Here is a 14,882-nt window from a genome sequence, read left to right as displayed (position 1 = left end):
ATGTGAACATGCATATATGAGATAAGGCCGAATGGCTAATGTGATGAATGTGAAAGTGTATATATGTGATAAGGCCGAATGGCCAATGTGATGGATGTGGAAGTGTATAAATGTGATAAGTCCCGAGGGGCAATTGTGTCAGTACTATATCCGGGTTAAAACCCTGCAGGCTTTATGCGAGAATATTATCCTGATTAATGTCCGTAGGCTTCGTGCTCGTACTATATCCGAGCTTTAAAGACCCGACGGCTAAATGCTAGGATTCAAGTAAGACTTTGATATTGAGTATCTGCATTAAGTTACCATCAAATAAGTATTATGTATTCAAGATGTTCAGGTACGTATTACTTACTCATCGGTGGAGTGATTTCGAGGTGAATTATCAGTATCAAAGAGGTAGGTAAATGTGATTAATATTATAACTCCAAATGTGAGAATGATCTAATTGGTAATGGTATGTTTGTATAATAAAGTATGCGATGAAATATTCTTATGTATTAGTGCATATTCTGCCCAAAAGCCTTATGATCTGAGTATGGGTTGGGTTGAGCTAGATGTGCCAGTACAAGGTAAGGATTATGATTTGTAAGCTTACATATATGTGATAAGGAATATGTTGGTTCTTTATGTGCCTATGGTAATTTAGTACTTGTCATGTTGAAATACTTAAAAGTATGGATGTGATTATGAACAAGTGGAAAGGATTATTGAAAGTTGAAAATCGATAAAGAATGTGCTTTGGAAATATTTGACCATCTAGGTCATTATTATTCGAAAGTATATATGTGGCAGCCAAGTGTTGCGTTTAATGATATTATAGATCGAGATGAAGATCTAGATTAACTTCATCGAACAGTTGAAATGAATGACCAATGATAGTGATTGAGAACACTTTGTTTTGCTTAAAACTTACTAAGCATTAAATGCTTACTCCGTTCTTTGAATATCTGTTTTATAGATTTTGGTTCGTCAGCTATCGGACTCGGGATTATTGAAGTCGAAGTCGCCCACACTATCAAAACCCTTTCGGTACACTTTTGGTTGAACTCTGGAAATGGCATGTATAGGACTACCCTTTTGTTGTTGGTCATGTACCCTTCGGTTTTGTATAATTTTGGATAGCCATGCGAAAATGGCTTATATATGTTTGAGCATAATGTTATAATCATTTGGTATGGATATGGTTATTGAGAGGTGTGGATATGCTTAACAAGGATTGGCCATGGGAATGGTTAATCATTATCATAATTTGTGCTATTTATGCTAAAAGGGCTAGTTGAATCATGGAAACTATGAAATAGGTAAAGTCTACCTTAAAGGCAGATGCTGACAGCAGCAGTGATGTAGATTTGGAAAATCACTAAAAATAGTAGGAATGGAATTAAATAGTGAATAAATTATTTAAATGAACCTTGATGAATCCAATTTCATATGGAAGAAACGAAACGGTCATATGAGTGGTATGTTAAGAGATAATTAGGTTTTCGTGAAACAGGGCCAGAACAATTTCTGGATTCCCTGTCCCGAATTTGGAAATTCATTATAAATTAACCAGAGATAATTATGAGTCATGCCATATATGTATAGATTCCTCTTTGAGTCTAGTTTCTATAGAAACAAACGGCATCAGTATTGAAGCCCTGTACAGGGAGATATCCAAATTGTAATGCATGAAGGTCAGTGTAGTCGCACCCTGTAACAGGGGAGACTTTAACTAATAAACTGTACTAATTGGCCCGACCAAAAATTCTAGAAAACAATATGTAGATGGACATATGAGTCTAGTTTCAGGGAAAAATCACGAAACTGATTTTCGAGTTGTGAAATTCAAGATATGATTTTTAAGGTGACAGCGACACAGTTAGCCAGCTGTCTGGAAATTTTTAAAATGGACTGCGATAGTAAGCGAATTTAGTCTATGAACCCCTCGTGTCCGACTTCGGCAACGGTCTCGGGTACGGGGCGTTACATCATATACACCATTCCATCAACTTTTCCAATATATTAAATCATACAATATATGCAATAATAGTAAGAAATATAATTTAAATATAACATTGTATTATTATTATTATCATACGAACTTACCTCGAATCCGAGCACAGCTAATTATTCTATTTTAGTCCATAATCTCGTAATTCCCGATTTAAGCCCGAATCTCAATTTTTTTGATCTAACATTTCAAATATAACTTATTTATTATCACAATTTTCAAATTGACCCAAAATCATACTTTTAAAAATTTACATTTTTACCCCTAAACTTTCACATATTTACAATTTAGCCGCTAGGCTCGTAAAATGAAATTTATTCAATTTCTTTGTACGTTAAGCCTAGCTGAATCATTTTCATAAATATATCAGTGCACAATTTCCACTAATTCACACTTTTATGACAAATTTTATAAATTTTACAATTTAGTCCTTTTTAGCGTTTTCACCAGAAACTACTTAGTAAAAGTCGTTTAACACACAACAAACATTCATATTCCTCCCTTAAACATCAAAATACACACATGTAGCACATGGGTAAGTTTTCAAACATCAACCGTAGCTTAAATAAATGGTAGAAATAGCTAGATCTTGTTACGAGGATTTCAAAAACGTAAAAATCATTAAAAACGGGGTAAGAACAGACTTACAATCGAGCTTGGAAGCTTGTAAAACCCTAGCCATGGTTTCTCCATGCAAGTTTCGGCCATAGCTTGAAGATGGACAAAAATTGGCTTTTACTTTTGTTTTTAATTCATTTTAAATACTAAATGACCAAAATGCCCCTAACTTAAAAATATTCTATTTCACCTATTTCATGTCCATTTTTGTCAAAAAGATTAACCAATGGTCTAACTACCATATAAGGGCATCCAATTTAAAATTTCATATCAATTAGACACCTCTAGCTTCTAGAACTCAAGTTTTGCAATTTTTACAATTTAGTCCTTTTGACCAAATTGAGTGTCCAAACTTCAACATTTTCGAACAAAATTTTCACAAAATCATCTTGTGAAATTGTATACCATAAAAATATAATAAAAATAAATTTTACTTTGTCGAATTTGTGGTCATGAAACTACTATTCTGACTGGGCCCTAATTCGGGATGTTATAATCATTCATCATAGTTCAATAGCATATAATCGATAATAATTCAATTCATAACACATTTATTTGTATGTAGACTTACCTCGTATGAATTTGAACGGATGAAATCTGCTACTCGACGACTTTCGAGTTTCCCCAATCTAATTCCGTTTTCTTTGGTTTTTGATCTTAATTAGCCAAATTCTTCGCCGAAACCCTAATAAGCTTTTTCTCTTTTCTTTTATTGTGATTTTTGGCAACAATACGCATAAAATGAACTAATTTTATGTTTGGTTTAATTTAATTAACATTAATACATCAATTACCAATTTACCCTTGCATTATAAACATTTAAAACATTAATATCAACGCCATTAATGTCCACTCATATTTTCACTGGTCAAATAAAAACATAAGGACCTCTCAACTATAAAGACATATCAAATAGGCACTTCAACAATTAAAAGGCCACTTTTACATTTTACGCCATTAGGTCCTTTTATCAAATTGAGCACACAAATGATTAAAATTTTCATACGAAATTTTCCGACATACTAATTCACATATAATAAGCATGGAAAATAATATTAAAATATTTTTTTGACTCGGATTTTTGGTCTCAAAACTACTATTCTGACTAAGGTCTGAACCGGACTGTTTCATAGACCATTGAAGGGTAGTTGTAGATATTTTAATGACTCATCCATGAAAAAATTAGAAAAGGCAAGGGACTAAATTGGAAATAACTAAAATTAAAATATGAAAATTAAATAAAAAGAAATATTCATCTAATTTCATATCATCTTCCCCAAAATTTCTATGGAAACCCTACGAGAGAAGAAGACAACTTACCAAGCTTAAAAATGTATGAAATCAGGTCTCGTTTTTAATGATTTTTATATTTTTGAAACCAATATAGTCTAATCTCTCTATTTAGAGGATTAATTTGAAAATTTATCAAGATATGAAATTTGGGTCATGTATGAATATGCTGAAAATTAGAAATTTATGGTAGAAAATGAAAAGTTATTCATAGATAAACAACTATTACAAATCAATTTTTGATGAAAACTTGATTAGGGACTAAAATAAAAAATTGTAAAAACCCATAGAAAATTTTGAAAATTGTGAAAAATGTGTGCTGTAAATGTTGTTTATAAATTTTGGCTAGGCTTGGAAAAAGGGTTAAATTTCATGAATTTTATTTTCTGAGCTTAGGGACGGAATCAGAATTTTTGAAATGAATAGGGGCAAAATGATAATTTTTCCTAGGATGCAATAGAATGCAAATGTATATGAAATGTGATAGATTAATATTTAAATTTATCCATATAGATCCAAAAAGACCAACTACAAAACTAGATCGAGGAAAGCAAAAGGTTTCAGATTAGTTAAAATTCAAAAATGAACCATTTTCCAGGTAAGTTCGTGTAACTTAAAAATGTATGTTAATATGCTTGAATTGAATTGTATGATTGTGTTGTTATGTGTGAGATGATATATATACATAATGAAATAGTTTTAAGCTAAGTAATATGGACAAATTATCGTGTTCAGGTCGAATGTTGAATTTTGATAGGTTGAAAAAAATAGTGTATATGTTGTAAATAGAATTTAGCCCTGATGGGTAATTCTAATGTAAGCCCTATTGAGTTAGGTTATAAATTGGATTTAGCCCAAACGGGTAATCCATATTAAGTTCTTTAGAGCATATGCTACGGATAAGATTTAGCCTGAACTGGTAATCCTATGGTAAAATGTACGACTCAGGGGTGTACCTTTTCATTATGTACCCAATGGGTACTTTTGCACATGTGTATATTTCTCTAACATCCATCGAGATTTCAATAGTTCGACAGAAAAGACTCTTGAAGAGTGGAAAGGTGAAATTAATGGAAGCTTATAATGTGATGAGCCCATCTATTTTTACTTGATATTCATATGAGATTATTTGACTAACTTGTTTGAATAAGTGTATGTGTTTAGGTAACTTACCCAAAATTGATGGAATATGTATTTATGTGTGCTTGTGTTAATAAATAAGACCACTAAGTTTATTTCTGTTATACGGACTTACTAAGCATAAAATGCTTACTCTATTTTTTTCCCTATTTTATAGTGCCCAAAGCTCGTAAAGGTTGGAATTCGGTCAGAGAAGTCATCACACTATCCACTATTTCATGTTGGTATAAATAGAAATCTCATTTTGGTATAATGGCATCTATAAGCTTAGTTGGCCAATGATGGCTTGTAATGGTTGTCTTGTAACATAGCCATTAGAGTAGATAATGATGGTCTAAGTTTGGCTATTTTAAAGTGATGTTTGATAATCACATAAGTGCTTATTATGAGTTGGTTTGATGAAATTGTGTTAGCACATGAATTTATGACATGAGTAAGTTTATATCTATTGATGCATGAGATAATACTATATGATCGATGTCAAATTTCTTGTGAATATGATGTTGGATTGGTGGATATATGCTTGTGAGTTTTAGTGCAGGAAAATGGTAAGTTTTGGAAAACAAATGAGGCTAGGAAATGGCCTTATTTTGTCCATACGGGTAGACACACAGGTGTGTGTCTTGGCCGTGTGTGACACACGACTTGTCCCATAGGCATGTGGTCTGGCCATGTGTCCCCTGCATCTTAAAAATGAGAAGCAGAATGCTCAGAATTGGGCACACAAGCTGAGACACGAGCGTGTTACACGACCGTGAGAAAACTGCTGCTAAATTTCGAAAATAAAAATTTGCCACACGGCCTAGCACACGGGCGTGTAACTTGGCCGTGTAACTTCAATTTCTTCATGCTTTAAAAGTCAGAGAGTTACACAGGTTAGGGACACGGGTATGTGTAGTACATGGCCTGACCACACGGGTGTGTGAGCCCTGCACTTAGGAAATTTTTTGGAATTTCACAAAAAATTCCCTGAGTTTCCAATTTAGTCCCTATTTGATTCCAACACTTTTTTTGGGCCTCGAGGGTCCATATAAAGGACGATTTGTATGATCTCAGTAAATGGATAGTAATTTATGTAATTAATTGAAAAAAGTTCTAAATGTTTCGGTAATACTCCGAAACCCTACTCCGACGATGAATACGGGATAGGGGTGTTAATGTATTGTGATGTAAGTTTAACTTTAAGGTTTTGGTGTTAGCTTTTATAGTTATGAGTTAGATTGCTTTTATAGAAGATTTCAAAAGTATGAAATTTGCTAATTCGAGTTCTTTACTGAAAGGGTCTTGACCCCAAAAACATAGTCTCTATGAAATTATAAATTGAAATAATGATAAAATTATATTTGGTAGTTTATCATTTGTAAGATTAGAAATAATCATAGTAGAATTAAATCACCAAAAAAATGTATAATATAAAGATGCTCTATAAACCCTTTATTCATTTTTTAAATAAATTCTTTTTTTTCATATATAAGTTAATAATAATTGGAATTGTCATACTATTAAATGATGAATAATTGTGGTAAGATTGATTTGATGTTCATATGAACAAATGACTTGATGATTTGAAAAGTAATGTAATGGAAAGAGACTTTTCTTTTGGGGTGATTTTCTTTTTACCTTTAATTACTTTTCTATGCCTTGAAGAAATTTAATCCTAACATTATTTTTGGTGGTTCAAAGTTAATCGTAACATTATTTTTACCTTTAGTTGATTTTCATTCTTTAAGTTTAGTAAAGAAGCTATGGTTAACTGGGGAACATTGCATCACCATAAGTGTCAAAATTGTATTTAAAATGTTGTAGAGTGAATTGTGATAAGTAATTGATAAGTTGTCTTATTTCTGCTGTTAGTAGATGTTCATTAGTTCTTGATTTTGGTTCTTCCCTAATGTTTTATAATTTAGATTTAGTTCGTTTGTGTCGTTTTTATGGTTCTATGTTTTGTTGACCTAGTTTAGTATATTGTTGTTTCAAACTTTTGTTATGTATATAAACGGCTGAATAGCCTATATGGATTAAATTTGGATATCTTCACATTTGGTGGTCTTTGTTGATGCTATTCTGTACTAAACCAATCTATCTCTAGGATTGGAAAATAATAAACACAAGTGCTGGCCTTTTTAGGAAATTTGTTTATGGTTAAATACTTTTTTAAAAAAAATTAATTATTTTTATCAAATTTTGCTTAAAATTTTTTAAATATATTTTTTGTCTAAAAAAATTGCTTAATATATATTATATGTTTATTAAATTTATAATAATTTGCTTCTAAAATAGAGATAGTTGGGTTTTTAAAATACTGTTTTCAAAATATCCACCTACTCGAAAAGAAAATTCATAAATCCCCCCTTAATATCTATTTATTAAGAAAATTTTAAATAAAAACAATTATATATTTATTAAGATTTTGGGGAGGATATGCAGTGTCAGATTCTTGAAATTTTGGAGTTTATTTATGCAGGTGTAAAAATTTTGGATGTTCATTTGTGATTTATTATATATATGTCTGTTGATTGTTCTAAATCCTGGAAAAGTTGAAAGTAAAAATAGCGCAAAGCCTGATATTCTCTCAAGCATATGCAAATTGCTGTGTTCTGTAAAATTGGGCTTATGAACTGAAGATGTTAATTACCTTATCTTTATTGTTTGCAGGTGTAATTTTATCCTTAACAATGTTATAGATGACTCAGAGAAGGGAAAAATACTTAATAGTTGTTACAGTTCGCTTTGTTCGCACCATTCTCACTCGTTAGGTAAGTTAATTCACTCGTAAATTTGCTATTTATACTCTTTTATTTTTCATTTATTTTATTATTTTTTCTATTATGGAGTTTTTTTTATTTTTCTTGTAGCATTTCAAAAGTTTTAGGCGTGCTTTGCTCACCACAACACTAATTGCTGGAATCGACTCTACCATCTAATTTAAATTTCTAAGTGGTATGTATATTTAATTTTCTAAATTTAAATTGCACATAATATCATTAAATTATTATCCCTTGCTTCCAATAATAATTTAGCTACTTAAAGTTATGTTTCTCTCCATTGCAACTTTTATTGTATATTTTATGTGCAAAAAAGTATAAGAGTGCCTTATGTTTGTATGTTATTTAAGCAGACTATAGATAGAACCTAGAAAAATTAATTTTGTGAAGTATGACAGTGCCTTATGTTTGCATGTTAGTTATTGTATATTAATTCTTCCTTATGAAAACTTTAAAGGCATTTTCCACTGTCTAGGATTGTATGAAACTCTTATCACATTAAAATTCCTTTTCTTTTTCCTTTTTCATAATTTTTATTTACACATCAATTTCTTTAATTGGGAAAATTACAAAAATAATAATATTTTACTTGGAAAATTATTTTGCAATTAATCTTTTTATTCTCTAAATTTTATTTTACATTTGAAAAGTAATATTTGTTTTTAACATCTATGACATCAAAAGAATTTTAACATTTGCTAAGCATGTTCCAAATTTTGTTATTTTTAATATTTATGTTTTTGAATTTCAAAAATGTTATATCAATTTCTTATTTTCACGTAATATAAAAAAGTTATGTCATTTTAATTAATGGATTTAATAACTATTACGGTTTTAGTCATGACTGAAATTCAAAAATAAAAAAAAATAGAGATTAAAGAGATCAAATTTGAAAATAAAGATTAAATCTAGAACTTACGTATTATACGAAATTAATAGCATATATTTGACTAAATTGATTTTACTACTACAGAATATTAAAATCAAAACTGCATATTTTTAAAGTAAATTTTCATTTCCTCAATTTCATGCTTGTATAACTTAAAGTTTTGCACCAATCTTTGACAACAAAAATGTATACACATTTAATATATACTTTTTTTAGAAAGCAAGTTACGGTTATTGTTTCTTCTTAGTGTAGACTTAAATTTTCCTTTATTTAAGCTTATGGACAATGTTTTAAAAAATCATTATATATTCAAAGAGTTCAAATCCTAATAATTTTAAGTTCACACCTTAAGCCTTATATGTACATTTTCAGAATCGAACCAATCTCTAAATTAGTTACGTTATTGGTTCGACAGATTCATCCGGTTCGATTAAATAAAATATTAAAAATTTATAAAATTAAAAATATAAATAAAATTAGATCAATTGATTTTTAAATCTGATTCAATTGATTCATACTAATTTATGAATCAATTGGATCAACTCTTTTTTTTCGAATAGATTTTTTGATCTAACCACAATACAAAAGTAATCTTCTTCATTCTCCCCTTTTGTTCTTACCTAAAATAAATAAAATTTTGTTTTTCTTAATTCAATTATTAATAGATGAAAAATTAACAAATATTAACTTTATTAACATATAATTATTAATTTGTTAATTTTTGTCTTTTTAAGTGTAGTAAACATAAATGTGATAAAAAACACAAATTTAAAAATTAAAAGAGTAACAATTAAAGGGTTAAAATTTAAAGTTAAAATTTAAATATGATAATCATAACTTACATAAACATTTAAAGAATAAAAAAAAAACTTTGGATCATAACTTACATAACTTACATAATACATAAATATATATCATATCATAACTTACATAAATATATAAAAATCACAAAAATTTGGGCAATACTATTGTTTTTCCCTACTTTTAATTATACTTATAAATAAACAACTTACTTGATTTAGTTTACACATATTAGATACTTGATACTTGATATGTATTATCTATTTTAGTACAATGACATGATCTGAATCAATTTAGAACACTTAAGTAACCGTAATTTATTATCAACTTTAGACTTTAAGAACTACGAAATGGATAAGACTTGGATAAATTTGTCAAGGGTAAACAACGACTATTGAAATGGAGTACAAACTTTTTAAAATTTTTCATTTCAAAATACAAGCCAAGAGAATATGATTCTTTTCCCGTGTAAGAAGTGTGGTAACATCCATTGGCATATTCGTGAAGTTGTCTACAAACATCTAATTGTTGATGGCTTTATTCGGGGGTATAAAAAATGGATTTTCCATGGAGAGTGTACACCTCGTAGTACTTCTTCAATGATTAATCCGACTTATCCTCATAATGCTTACCATCAATCTGTTAGAGAAGATGACATGAAAGGTATGTTGTGGGATGCATTTGATATGTGAAGTCATAGTTTGCAATTGTTTCCACCTAAAATTATTGCATCCAATGATTGTGATATTGGTGGAAATGCTTTTACTGAAACGGGAAAAAGTGTACCTGATGAAGAGCCAAATGTAGAAGCGGTGAAGTTCTACAAGTTAATTAATTGAATGAAGAACTTTATAAGGGATCAAAATTTTCAAAACTATTCTTCTGCATTTGTCTTTTTCACTTAAAATGTTTGGGAGGGTGGACCAGAAACTCTTTTACACTGCTATTAGAGTTTTTGAGAGATATGTTTCCGTTTTGCAAAAATCCCTCATTCATGAAAAGATATAAAGAAACTGTTAAAAGATTTAGGCCTTCGGTACGACAAAATTCATAGTTGCCCAAGTGACTGCATCTTGTATTGAGGTGATCAGAAAAACCAACAGTCTTGTCATGTTTGCAGTAAATCTCGTTGGATGAATAAGAATACAGAAGATGTGAATGAGGATGAAGGTGAGCACAGTCAAGAAAGAAGCCAATAAAGATTTTGTGATATTTTCCACTAATACCAAGGCTTCAAAGACTTTTCATGTCGTCAAAGACAGTCGAGTTTATGAGGTGGCATCATGTTCGATGAATCGATGATGGATTATTAAGGCACCCTGCAGATTCTTTAGCTTGGAAATCATTTGACAGTAAATTTTCAAGCTTTGCAAGCAATCCTCGAAATGTGAGGCTTGGGCTAGCATCTGATAAAATCATGACTACTTCGTATAGTACTTGGCCAGTAGTGCTTGTTCCTTACAATTTGCCTCCGTGGTTTTGAATGAAGCAATCTTCTTTTATCTTATCTATAATTATCCTTAGAAAGAAAGGTCCAAAAATGATATTGACAATTATATGCAACCACTTATTGAAGAGTTGAAATAGTTATGGGCGGGTGTTGAAACATATGATGTCTTGAGAAAGGAGAACTTTTATTTACGTGCAGCTTTATTGTAGACTATTAGTGATTTCCTGGCTTATGCCAATTTATCTGGTTGGAGTACCAAATGACGTTATGCTTGTCCTTATTGTGTAGCGCAAACATGTTCGATGTGGTTATATAATGGGATGAAGTTCTCTTATATGGGGCATTGTCAGTGGTTAGATGGAAATAATAGATTTAGATTTCAGAGGACTCTATTTGATGGTACTAAAGAGTTCAGAGAAGCTCCTGAGCAGACCATTAGATCCAAAATCTTGTTCATGTTAAAAGATATCAATTTCAATTATGGGAATATGAATCAAACACCCAACACACAAACAAAGAGAAGACCGAGGGAGTAGTATGACCGGCAGATTGATGATGAATTTGATAAAGAGGATGATCCTAATGATCCAGACTTGTGGAAAAAAATGAAGTATTATTTTTGAGTTGCCTTATTGAAGCGTCACATTTTACGACACAATATTGATGTCATGCATATTGAAAAAAAAATGTTTGCGAAAACATCATTGGGACAATTCTAAATGTCGATAGAAAATCAAAAGACAATCTTCAAAGTCGTCTTGATCTAGTTGACATGGGAATTCAGCGTGATCTTCATCCCCAATTACTTCTGAATGGAAAATCTCGTTTGCTACCTTCTATTTTTGCAATGACGAAGAAAGAAAAAGAAGTGTTCTGCACGGTGTTGAAGGATATAAAGGTCCCATATGCGTATGCATCAAATATATCTCGATGTGTGAGTCTTAAAGATCAAAGACTATATTCCCTAAAATCACATGATTATCACATCTTGATGCAAGATTTACTGCCAGTTGCTTTATGGTGTTGTATGTCAAAAAAGGTGACGTCTTGTATAATTGAACTATCCAATATAATGAAAGCTATTTGTGGAAAAGTTTTGATTATTAAAGAACTCGAGAAAGTACAAGATCGAGCTGCCTTGACTTTATGAAATTTCAAGAAGATATTTCCACCTTCCTTCACATTATGGTGTACTTGCTAATCCATCTCCCTCATGAAGCAAAACTTGGTGGACCGATTTTCTATCAGTGGATGTATCCTATAGAGAGGTGCTAATTTATTTGTAAATTTTTCATTCGTTACCTTTAGTTACAACTTTTGATAATTTTGTATATTGTGTTTAGGTTCCTATGCAAATTGAAGTCTTATTGTCATAATAAACGTTATCTAGAAATATCAATTTGTAACAATCTAATTTTTTACCCTAATTGGAACAGTGGTTTTGGGACCACGAATCTGATTCAGTATAATATTTAAATATTATTTTCTATGCTTAAAATGTGTGAAGTTGTTTTTGTGAAAGTTTCGTTTAAAAATTTTAGTCTTTGGAGGTCGATTTAATTAAAAAGGATTTAATCGCGTAAAATGAAAATTTTAAGGGTTAATGTATAAGGGCCAAATTATGATTGTTTTTATATTATGGAATATTAAGGTTGCAATTTGGCCATAAATAGGAATTAGTGGTCGGCCAACATGCATGGTGTAATCTCCCAAAATTGGGTCTAGTTGGAACAGAGGTTTCGAGACCACAAAATTTGAGATAGAAATAATTATTTTTATGATTATTTTGAGGTCTATGATATTAATGCATGATTGTGTGAAAATTTTGTGAAGAAATTCTATGCATAAAGTGCTCAATTTGAAGTTAGGGACTAAATTGAATAAGTTGCAAAACTTGCATTCTAGAAGTTTCTAGTATGAATTGCTTTGAAATATTAATTAGGAGGTCTTAAATAGAAATTTGACCAATTTCTAAGTTATGGACAAAAATTGGACATGGATGGAATTTTTGAAAGTTTAGCAAGGAAGGGCATTTTGGTCATTTGGTAATTAAAAGAAAAAAAGGAAAAAAAAACCAAAATTGACTTATCTTTTTCATGGAGGCCAAAATTAGCATGGGGGAAGCCATGGCTAGGGTCTTCAAGCTTTCCAAGCTCAATAGTAAGTCCGTTCTAACCCTATTTTTCAAGTTCTTTCCGTTTTTAGAATCCCGGTAATTTGATTAAGCTTATTCTAGCAATAATTTAAGCTAGGGTTCATATTTGGAAAAATACCCATAGGTGAAATGTGTTTATTTTGATGTTTTATGATAGAATATGAGGTTTTAGATTATGTTAGACAACTTGTGCTACTCGATTTTAAATGAAAACGAGTAAAAGGGCTTAATCGGTAAAAATACCTAATAGTCATAAGTATATGTTTGATGTTTCCATACAAGGGAAAAGTGATCAGCATGTCATAAAACATATGAATAAGGGATGAAGTTTAATTCCCGAGCCTAGGGGCAAAAGTGTAAATATGCAAAAAGTTTAGGGGTAAAATTGTAATTTTTCCAAAGTTTGAGTTAAGGACCGTTTTGAATAGTATATTAACTAAATAAGTAAAATATGATGTTTTAGATCTCGAAAAATGAGATTTGAACCTAGAATGAGAGAATAATTGAAAATTGGGAAAGTTAGCAAAATGGCCGTTTTAGTAAAATGGCCGTTTTAGTATCGAGGTAAGTCCATATGTATAATAAGCATTAATTTATGCATGTTTCAATGTAAAATTGATATATTTACTATGATTGCCGAGGTGTTGAAAGTATGTAAGTTGGTGTGATAATAATACAGCAATAATGCTGTAATTTATATTTGAAAGTTAAATTTAGTGAATTAATTGAATTATGTTAAATTTAATGTTTATGGTGCCCAGTTTATGAATTGATTTAAAAATATGTCTATGGTACATGAAGTGCATTGAATTATCATACATAAATGCGATTTCTATGATTATGGATATTATGGGAAATTGTAAGTTCATATGATTTTTAATAAGGCAGTGTGTAATTTAATGTTATTGCATTGATATTAAATGAGATGTAAGTTTATATGTAAGTAATACATCAATTTTACTTGTATTATGATATTTTATAATAATGTTGGAAATATGTTTGTTGATAATTACTTGATTGGTGAAATTGTTGGAAAAGAGAGAGAAATTCTGGTTGAACCTTCGGAAAGATTGGATGATATAGATGGTATGTAGCTTGGTCACATGTATGGTGCTGAGTGCACATCATGTGTACAAGAGAGCTACAAGACATTATGATGTAGCTAGCTCGCATGGGTGATACTATGTGTACACCATGTAGACAAGAGAGCTACGGGATATATATTGCTAGGTCGTATGCATGGTTCCAGGTGAAGGACACCATGTAGACAAGAGAGCTACGAGATAAACTGGCTAGGTCACATGGGTGGTACTAAGTGTTCACCATGTGTACAAGAGAGCCGAACTATATGATGGGTGGAGCTATGTGCTGAAACCACCAAGTATCGAGGATTGATCCGAAGTGTTCAACGGGAGACTTTCTATGTATTGCTTTGTGAGTTTTGTGATGAATAAGTGCAGGAACTTGGTTATGTGAATGATGTGTACATTAAGTGACCGGGATGTGGTAAGGTTATAAACAAGTAAGTTATACGTGAGGATGATTTTATGGTGACCTTGTGATCATGGGCCTATACTTGTGATGTATGAAATGTGGTGAAAATGATTTGTGATATGTATGTTAAAATGAGGTTAATACAAAGAAAGTGTGAAAGAGTGAATTAGCAATAAAACTGTTTTGGACAGTAGCAGTGATGTGACTTTAAAAAATCACCAAAAATAGTATAAACTGAATCAGAGACTGAATAAGATATCAAATTAAATCTTAACGAGTATATTTTC

The sequence above is a fragment of the Gossypium hirsutum genome, chromosome A03, assembly GCF_007990345.1.
Source record: "Gossypium hirsutum isolate 1008001.06 chromosome A03, Gossypium_hirsutum_v2.1, whole genome shotgun sequence".
In the NCBI taxonomy this organism is placed as follows: Eukaryota; Viridiplantae; Streptophyta; class Magnoliopsida; order Malvales; family Malvaceae; genus Gossypium; species Gossypium hirsutum.
Note: the sequence above shows the minus strand (reverse complement) of the source record.